The sequence below is a fragment of the Peromyscus eremicus genome, chromosome 11 (genome assembly GCF_949786415.1).
Source record: "Peromyscus eremicus chromosome 11, PerEre_H2_v1, whole genome shotgun sequence".
NCBI classification, from domain to species: Eukaryota; Metazoa; Chordata; class Mammalia; order Rodentia; family Cricetidae; genus Peromyscus; species Peromyscus eremicus.
Genome location: NC_081427.1, coordinates 51,577,069 through 51,586,728, shown reverse-complemented (window position 1 = coordinate 51,586,728; position 9,660 = coordinate 51,577,069).

The following is a 9,660-nucleotide window of genomic DNA, read 5'->3' as shown; positions in this document are numbered from 1 at the left end:
ATCTACCTACTGCCTATCTGCTTGTCTTTCTACCCGGTTCCTCTCTCCATCTCTTTGTTCCTGCATCCATTTTCCCACACCGGTATTCATTCATACCACAGTGCATTTTTTTCTCAGCCTGGGGTATCCAGAGGCGAGGACAACATATACTTAACGTCACTTGCAGTCCTTTAAGGCAAATTGAGAGTTTTTTTAGTCTTCAGATCGCCTAGTGCAATGATTTTTTCCTAGCTTGAAATCACTATGAGGTCAGTTATAAACAGTGTAAGTTGAACAATAACAGCTTTTTAATGTTTAGAAATTTGTACTTCTCGCCATTCTTTAACGTTCTAAATCTCTAGCTAATTGTTGGCTTACACACCCTTCTCTTGAAGCCTTGGCAAAGTGACCAGAGGCATATTATTTCTACTTCTCTCTGCAACATGCAGTAAAAGATTGGGAAATGCCATAATTGCCACTTTAGTTTATGAACAATGGAAGGGAACAAAATACAGAATAAATGGAAGAAAGGAAAAATAAATCCACCCTGACTTGACTCTCTGTCCAGTTAATGAACCCGACAGAGGAACCACATTCACATTGCCATGGGTTTTAATGATGGAATAACTGAGTATGCTCACTCACTCAGGACTTTATGGATTGTTAATTACCCCACCCCATCCACAGTCAAGCTATTGCATGTAATTACCCAGAGTCCATCTTCCCTCACTTGACCAGAATTTTAGACTTTTTATCCAAGTAATCCTTAGTGTGTGAAGCACCCAGACACAGCTCTATGCCACCTGAAATGATGGTGGGAAAGGCCATCTTAGTCTCTGGCTTGAATAGCCTGTTCGTGCTAAAGACTTGCTGTAAAGCATTGTCTTCTGGGCAAAGGTGTTGGATGATTAGGCCACCCTAATCATGCTCATATTCATAAGACAGGACATGGGAAGTAGATGACAAAGACGTTGATTTTGGAGACTCAGGACGTTCTTGCTGCCCTTGACTCCGAATCTGTGCATAGAGATAATTTAAAACAATGAGAGCTGTTCACTGGATCAGATGTCTTCTGAGCAGATGGGTCACAAGAGGCCAAGTGTGTAAGCTGATGGGAAACCAGGGTGGCAACTTATAGCAGGACTTCTTCAGGAGGAATGCATTCTTATTCCCAGATATGAGAAACTGTTATTGTCATAGCAATAAGGTTGGCTTTAAAAGGGTATAGTCTTTGACTCCAGGACGATTTCTCTGTGACTATTTCCCCCTCACTTGGTAGCTTTGTGGAGCGTCCCCAGGGGACCACCTGGAGCTGGAACATGAACTGGCTTTTATTAGAGAGAACAGAGTGTCCTCTTTCTCTCCACAGCTCACCGGTATTGTCATAGTTCTGATTGAAAATATAACGCATATGCTAGTTATAAAATATAGTACAGATAAAAAACAGGAAGTCCCCATAATTGTATCTTACAGATAGAATTGTTTATTTTTCCAGAAACATTTCTATGCATCTATAAATGCAGGTGTTAGACCTTTTTATTAGTGCTTTTCAGATAAAGGCATGTTATGCTCACCCACACATAGAAATCTTTGTCAACGCATCTCAGAGATATCTTTCTGTGCACATAACATAACAAAGCATAACATAACATAACTGAGTTATTTGCTTAATTTTTAAATGCTTATTATCATTTAGTTATATGGCAATGGCTTATATAATTGATCACTTAATTTTAAAAAGTTATAAACAATTCTGCAATGAGATATAATGAACATTTTATTTATTTTTTGCCTACTTAATTATTTTCTTTGGGCAGATTTTTGGATGTCTAATAACTATCAAATATTTTGGAAATATTTATGTAAGTTAAAAATTTGCTTTACATTATCCAATTTATTATCTTAAAAAACCTTTTCCGATATTCACTTTACCAGTTTTTAGTATTCTTTATTTATTTATTATGTGCGCACAAGAGCCACGTTGTATGTATAGAGATCAGAGGAAAGCCTGTGGGAGTCAGTCCCCTTCTGTGACATGTATGTGGGTTCTGGGAATTGAACTCAGATCGTCTAGATCATGCAATAAGCACCTTTGAATGCTGAGTCATCTGCCCAGCCCAGGCTATGAAGATTAGGTTTTATATTTAATTATATCTTAATCTGAAGAGATTTATAAGAATTCTACCTGTATAAACTCCTGAGATATTTTGTGGCCTATTAAACAATTTTTTATATACATTAAAAATAAATAGTCTATTTATTTTTGAAAGAATGTCTGCATTCTAGTTAAATCATGATTTTTCATGAAGGGATGCTATTAATGTGTATTATTTTTAATTTTTTTTTTAATTTTTAATTTTTTTTTAAAGATTTATTTATTTATTATGTATACAGTGTTCTGTTTGCATGTGTCCCTGCAGGCCAGAAGAGGGCACCAGATCTCATTACAGATAGTTGTGAGCCACCATGTGGTTGCTGGGAATTGAACTCAGGACCTCTGGAAGAACAGCCAGTGTTCTTAACCTCTGAGCCATCTCTCCAGCCCCCCGCATTATTTTATATATTACATATATACATATATTTTGGCACTTTGACAAACATGTTTTTGGAGTTGGTTGCTAACCTTTTTGTTATCCCTATAGGTCTGAAAATCGTTCTTTCTGTTTCTGATACTAGTTTTTACTTTTTGGAGAAAGTGCAGTAAAAAACGTAAGAGTACTGGTGACGGCCCTGGAATGCCTGGTGTGAGTAATAGTTCTTCCCTCACCCTCTGTGGACCCTGGGCAAACTTGCTCAACTATAAAATCCCATACTCTTGGGATGAAGACATGAGTTGATGCAGGACTGTGCCTGGTACGTGGTGAGCACTTCACTACTCCATGCATTGGGCACTCGGATAGAGTTACGGGGCCCATGGCTGCTATATATTTGACCTGTGTATTTATCAATATAAAGCTTTTTTTTGGTCCCACATAGCACCTTTTGCATTGAATTCTGTCTGTGATGATGTTAATGTTTTGATTTATTTTTGTTTGTATTTGTTTAATGATGTCCATCTGAATTGTCCTTCAGTATTCCTGAGACATTATTTCTAATAGTCCCAAGCATCCAAGCATAGAAAAACCTGCAGACGCTCAAGTTCCTTGCAGAAGAGGGCACAGTATTTACATATAATCATATATATGTATATATGTATAATCATACATTCTTCTGTATACTTTACCCCTAGACCACTCACAATGTCCAATATGAACTTAATGCTATATAAATTGTGGTTATATAGTATTGTTTAGGAAATAATGTCAAAAAAGAAAAGCCTGAATGTGTTCAGCACATACAGTTGCTTTTAAATATTTTCAGTCCTTGGTGGAACTCATGGATGAGGGACTAATACATATGGAGGGATGACCATACTATGTATGATCTGCATGACTTCTATTCAGTTTTAATATTGTTATAATAGAATACCTGTTTTGTTAATTTATTATGTATAATGTGATATTTTGAAATATGTGTGTATTATGGAATGTCTAAATTGAACATATGCCTTACCTCACACACGTAATTGTTTTTTTGTGTTGGTAAAGTTGAGTGGCTTATAAACAACAGAATTTTATTTCTCATAGACTGGAGGTTGATAAGTCCAGTATCAAGGTTTGGCAGTTTAATGTCTGGTGAGGCCTGTTGATGGGTTTCATCTTTTTGTTGTGTTCTCACATGGCAGAAGGGACAATGAAATCCCTCAGACATCTTTTTAAGGGCACTAACCTCATTCTTGAGGGCTCCACTCTTATTACCCAATCATCTCCCAAAGCTATTGCTGCTTAACAACATCACTGTGGTGTTAGGACTCAATTTTATGAATTTAGGGGGCTATACAAACATTTGAACCCATTCTAAATTGGGGTATCTTTATTTTCAGTCTTTCTGTATTATCTCTTGCAAATAATGTATCTATTGTAAATGACATATGATTTAGTTTATTTAAAAAATTATCCTGAAAATTCTTGTTTTTTAATAAGGGAACTTAACCTGTTGGCCAGTGTTGAGAAGAGCAGTATCTTATCGTTTTGCTTTTGTTTGGGGATCACTGGCCAAGGATGGGTTTTTGCTCCAATAATCTGGTGTTCGTAGCTAAGCTTAAGGTTTTCTTTCCGGGATACTGGACTTTCCTTTTCTATTTAAAAAAAAATTGTGTGTGTGTGTGTGTGTGTGTGTGTGTGTGTGTGTGTGTACACATGCTTGTGTGAAGGCCAGAAGTTGACATCTGATGTCTTTCTCAATTCCTTTCCACCATATGTTTTTGAGACAGATTGTCTCACCGATCCTAGAGCCCAGTAATTTGGTAAGAGTAGCTGGCTAGCGAGGGTCAGGGGTTCTTCTGTGTCTTCTTCCTTCCCGGTGCTGGGTCTCTAGGTGCATGCCACTGTACCTGGTTGTTCTCGTGGGTGCTGGGGATCCGAACTCAGGTCCTTATGCTTGCACAGCAGGTGCTTTACCACCTGAGCTCACTGTCTCTCTAGGAATTAAGCTTTCTTCATTGTCTTAATTCATTCAATGAGGATGCAATATGCTAGGTATTTAAAATTTTAAATAAAAAGAAACACATTAAAATATGTCTTCCTAGACACTTGCATATGTGTATACGGCTACATCTAACCCTCACAAGGTGGGTGTCGACTCTTAGAAATAGGGAGACTAAAGACATTTAGGGATGCTCCTGAGGGACTGTAGGCAGTTTGTAACGTATGAACTCTCTCTCATTATGTATGCATGAATATGATGCAGGGGCAGGATCTGGATACTGCCTTGATATTCTCTGAGTCTCTCTCTCTCTCTCTCTCTCTCTCTCTCTCTCTCTCTCTCTCTCTCTCTCTTTTGGTTTTTTGAGACAGGGTTTCTCTGTGTAGCTTTGGAGCCTGTCCCAGAACTCACTCTGTAGCTCAGTCTGACTTCAGACTCACAGAGATCCACCTGCCTCTGCCTCTGAGTGCAGGGATTAAAGGCGTGCACCACCACCGCCCAGCGTTCTCTGAGTTTCTAAGTGAATCAGTCACCAGTGGTGTTGGGGACTATGGCCAGGGTCACCTAGTTTGAGTTTCTAGTCTAGACTGGTTGTTCTGGAGTGAAGGGATAGTTCACTGTCAGTTTGTTTTCACTGCTAAAGGTGAAGAGTTTAGCTCAGTGTTGAGCGTCACCGTATGCTTCACTGTGACGCTTCACTCGGTTGCTGTGTTTGGCAGGGGCTAGTTAAGGAGTTGGGAATATCTGTGCTTGCAGGTGGCACAGGATGCTGGTGAAGGGCAGGCTCATCCCTTACCTATTTTTGTATCTCCAGTGCCGTGAAGGATGCCTGATACTGAGCAGGTGTAATTTCTTAAAATGACCTGAGCTCTGAGAGGGAATATGGTCTTGCATTAATGTTTGAGTTATGAGGCTTTAGGAGAAGGCTCACAGAATAGAAATGCATTATCTTAAAATTAGGCTCTCCATAACCCCTGCAGTACTATGTATAAGCAATAAAAATAAAACATGTTTATGGCTCTTTCAAGAGCTTACTCTGGACTAAAGCAGCATGTGCTTTCACTGGGAGAAGGTCTATGCCACCATGGGAGGGTAGCATAACATTGATGTGTGAGTGACTGTTTTCACTGCTAATGCCGATGAGGACATCCAGCCAATAAAAGTGCTTTGGGGACAGCTGCTGGGGAGACATATAGCCCCTGATCTCACTGGGATTCAGTATTTGAAAAACAAAACAAAAACACGAACAAACAAAAAACCCTCAACCAACTCACACGAAAACCACCAGCTTACATCAGGGGTACTGCTGCGAAGCTCTAATGAGATCCCTAGGTGAATCGGGCTTCTGATTTATTTATTTATTTATTTTAATAAGGACCTGTTTGACTTCCACAGATATCTGGCTAGACCTTGATTGATTGTCAAGCTTTTTTTAAGTAGCATTGATTTTTCACGGCTGCAGCACTGGGATGATGAGGTCATTGTGTTTTACCATGTTATTGAAATTCTCATTAGAGAAACTTGGAGGATGTCATAAGTCCGTCTAGGCGCTGGCTCCCTTTTGTGCTAAGACTGAATGGCTAGAAACACTGAGGTATGTTAAGATGATAAGGGCAAAATTAACAAGAAGCCAAAGAAGCTCAGATGTAACAAAATTCCCAAACCATATATAACAACAACAATAAGAACAACAAACAAAAACAAAAACCCCCAAACAAAACAAAACAAAAAAACAAAATCCATTCCTCTCTAGCTGTCAGGGGGAATTTCAGAATTTTCAAGATTTTAGTAACCGATGGCTACTAATCATAGCTTATCATTTCTTCTAGGTACAGCTACCGTTGCTGAGCAGAGAGTCCCAGTCTTATACACACAGGCACTTTCTTTGTGCTCACTCACCTCTGTAAGGTAAGTGCTACTATCCTTCTTTTGTAAATGAGGAAGCTGACTCTCAGAAAGGTAGGGTCACTCATTTGCGACTGTTTCAGGGGCCAGTGGAAATGCTAGGTTTCAATCAGGCTGTGCCAGGCTTCAGAGTCCACGGTCATAATTGGTCACTGTACATGGTGGCTGTGTGAGCGGACTAAAGTTCCCACTGTGAGAGAACCTTCGAGGCCATCATGTAGATGATGAGCCTTCTCTCCCAGAATAGAGTCCTGGAGAAAACGGCCAACAACTCGGTGGTGCCTTACGATGCATCATCCTGGCCTTCCTCATCTGCAGATAACAACCACCTGAGTCCCTCATCCACTTGAGTGAGGCTGTACCCAAGGAGGGGCGAATGCGCAGGGTGGGATTCCTCCAGCTACCGTCTATTGATCAGCAGTGGCCAGAAGCTTTAATCCTATTAGAGTCTGTAAAATCAGTTCCCATCTCTGGCGCCCGACTCAGGTTTCAGAGCAAGGGGAAAATGTATGACATCATCCCTGCTTGCATCTGTGCTGGGTGGCTAATGAAATTACGTGATGGGTTTGAAGACTATTAAAGTCAATGTTGATTCTCCTTATTATTAAGAGTACTTTCAAATTTACTACACCATGAGGCAGCTTTGAAAGCATCATTTTTCATAGGTGTGTTCGTTGCTCTGGATTTTAGTGCACATCTCCATGGGATATTGAGGACGTGAGCAGCATGGAGGATCAATTTTGAAATTGGCAGGATGAAAGCGCCTGTAGCTCTTTTGCTGGAGGGAAGAAAAGGTTCTGGGATTTTTCCATAAGGAGGCATCATGATGACCTTGAATTGAAAAAAAAAAAAAGCCACAAAATGTGTTTGCCAAAGAAATATGAAGTACCAATGTTGCCATTAAAAATAGTTAATAGTGTGCATTTTAAATAGTGTGTAGAAAGAGAGATTGGTTCAGGCCACTGACGTGTACTAGCAAAGGCAGGGAGCTAGCACCAGGCTTGTATTCCCCTGGGGGAAAGACCATGTCCACCGGATTAATGTGAAATGCACAGAAATTATTCCTCTTAAGTGCGGGTATACATACAGTCTGTGTGTCACAATTGTACAACTCACTACTTTTGTATACATACATGCAGCAATATATACATGCACAGGGAATTGTCATCCAAATCAAGGTAAGAGACCACTCCCTACACATTAGAGAGGCTTTCCCACATTCCCTTCCATCCAACCATGCCCAATATTTTGATGTTCAGATCTACAGGTCGGTTTTGTCTACAGTTAATATACTGCACACAAATTCACGTAGGTTGAATATTCACGTAAATGGGACCGTGCAGTGTGTCATCCTCTGTGTGGGGTGAATGTGGTAGCCACAGCACTAGAGAAACCTGAGAGTGTGTTAGTTATCCTCTGTATCTGGCTCCGTTTGTTGACGTGCCGTCAAGGGACTCATCTGTGGTGTTCTTCCCTGCTGATGTTTGGGTTCATTCTGCCGTTTAGTTACTAGGCACAAAGCTGATTTGAAACCCTTGTACAAGGCAGCTGATGGATTTTTCTACTTTCTCTTGGTGTGCCTGTGGAGCCAAAACTTCTGGGCCATTTAAAATGCATTTGATTATTCAATTATTATTATTTTTTAGTTTTTATTTATTCTTTGAGAATTTCATACAATATATTCTGATCATATTCCCACCTCCTCTTTTTTACTTAGGTCCTCCCTACCTCTCAATTCATCCAATGTCATAGTCTTTATTTCTCTTAAAAACAAAAAAGAAACCAAAGTCCAAACCAACACACACACACACACACACACACACACACACACACACACACCAGACCAAAACAACAACAACAACAACAACAACAAAACCAAAAAATACCCTAGGCAATCCAGTTTTGTGCTGGCCAACTACTCCTGAGCATGGGATCTGCTGTGGAAGTGGTTGATGTACCTAGTGTCATTCCATGGAAGAAAACTGATTTTCTCTCTCCCAGCAGCTACCAATTGCAAATAGCTTCTTGAATAGGGGGAGGGGACTTTGGGCCCACTTCCCTTCCTCCAGTTGGGATTTGGCCTGACTTGAGCTTGTATATGCTGTGAGATCCTATGTGCATGCTGTGAGATCATATGTGTACCTTCCCTGTGTCTGGTGTCTGGAAAACACCACCACTAATTCTCACAACCTCTCCCCACCTCTTTCACATAGATCCCTAAGCAGTTTCAAGACCTGATTTAGTCCAGGCTGGTTGGAGTGCACAGTTCTCCTGCCTGAGATATATGCCAGCATGCTTGGCATGATGGTTAATTCTTTGCTATCACTGAAGTTCCTTTCCACTGAGAACAGGTAGAATGTTTGTGAATAGAGTAGTTAAAAATGACCAGTTGAAGTCAGCGCCAACCGCACACTGTTCCCAGTTTGTCTTTGCTAAAAGTGACTGCAGTGCTACTCAGGTTTCTGCTCAGCAAAAGTTCTATAAGATTTCCAAAAGTAGGACTGCCAGGGCTTATTTTGAACAGAATTAAAGCCACAGTCAACTCTATTGACATTTTCAACTTAGAAATTACTGCTAACCCACTCAGCAGGTAAATAGTAACATTAGGTTGTACTTAGAGGAAGGACCTGATGTTTCCATTTCTCTATGCATGGAAGAAAGACTTGCATTCCAGGATCTGTTCACAACTGGAAGAACTTCAGATGCCCGAGGTCCACTCAAAATCACCAAACTGAGGCAAAATAAGATACATAAAGAAAATACCTGAGCAACATTCCGAAGCTGTGACTGCTGGTGTAATTTCAGGGTTCAGTGATTTCTAATACGTAGCATCCTTGTTTCCTTCTAGAATCCCGAACCAACTAAGAGACAATGAAGAAGTCAGATAAAGACGAACATATTACAGTTGTTTCTGAATAAGCCAGGGAGGACTGTGGAGGAAGCAGACTCACCACCCAGGCACAGGCAACAGTGGGCAAGCAGATTTTTTTCCCTGGGCTGGCAGTGTGGTCCAGATGGCATGTGTGCACGGGGGAATTCATGTGTTCTCCGTAGGCAATTTGATGTAGTGAGTGAGAATGGGCTAGTCTACTCCAAGTTGCTTCATGTCTCTTGGGAAGAATAAGGGCAGTAGAGGAAGGCCAGAGTTAGGATCATATAGCTTCCTCCATGTAGGAGGAGGCATGAGACTTGGGAGCAGCCTTTCTCTGCCTCTAAAAAGTATATCGACACCTATAGAAAGGGAATGTAAAG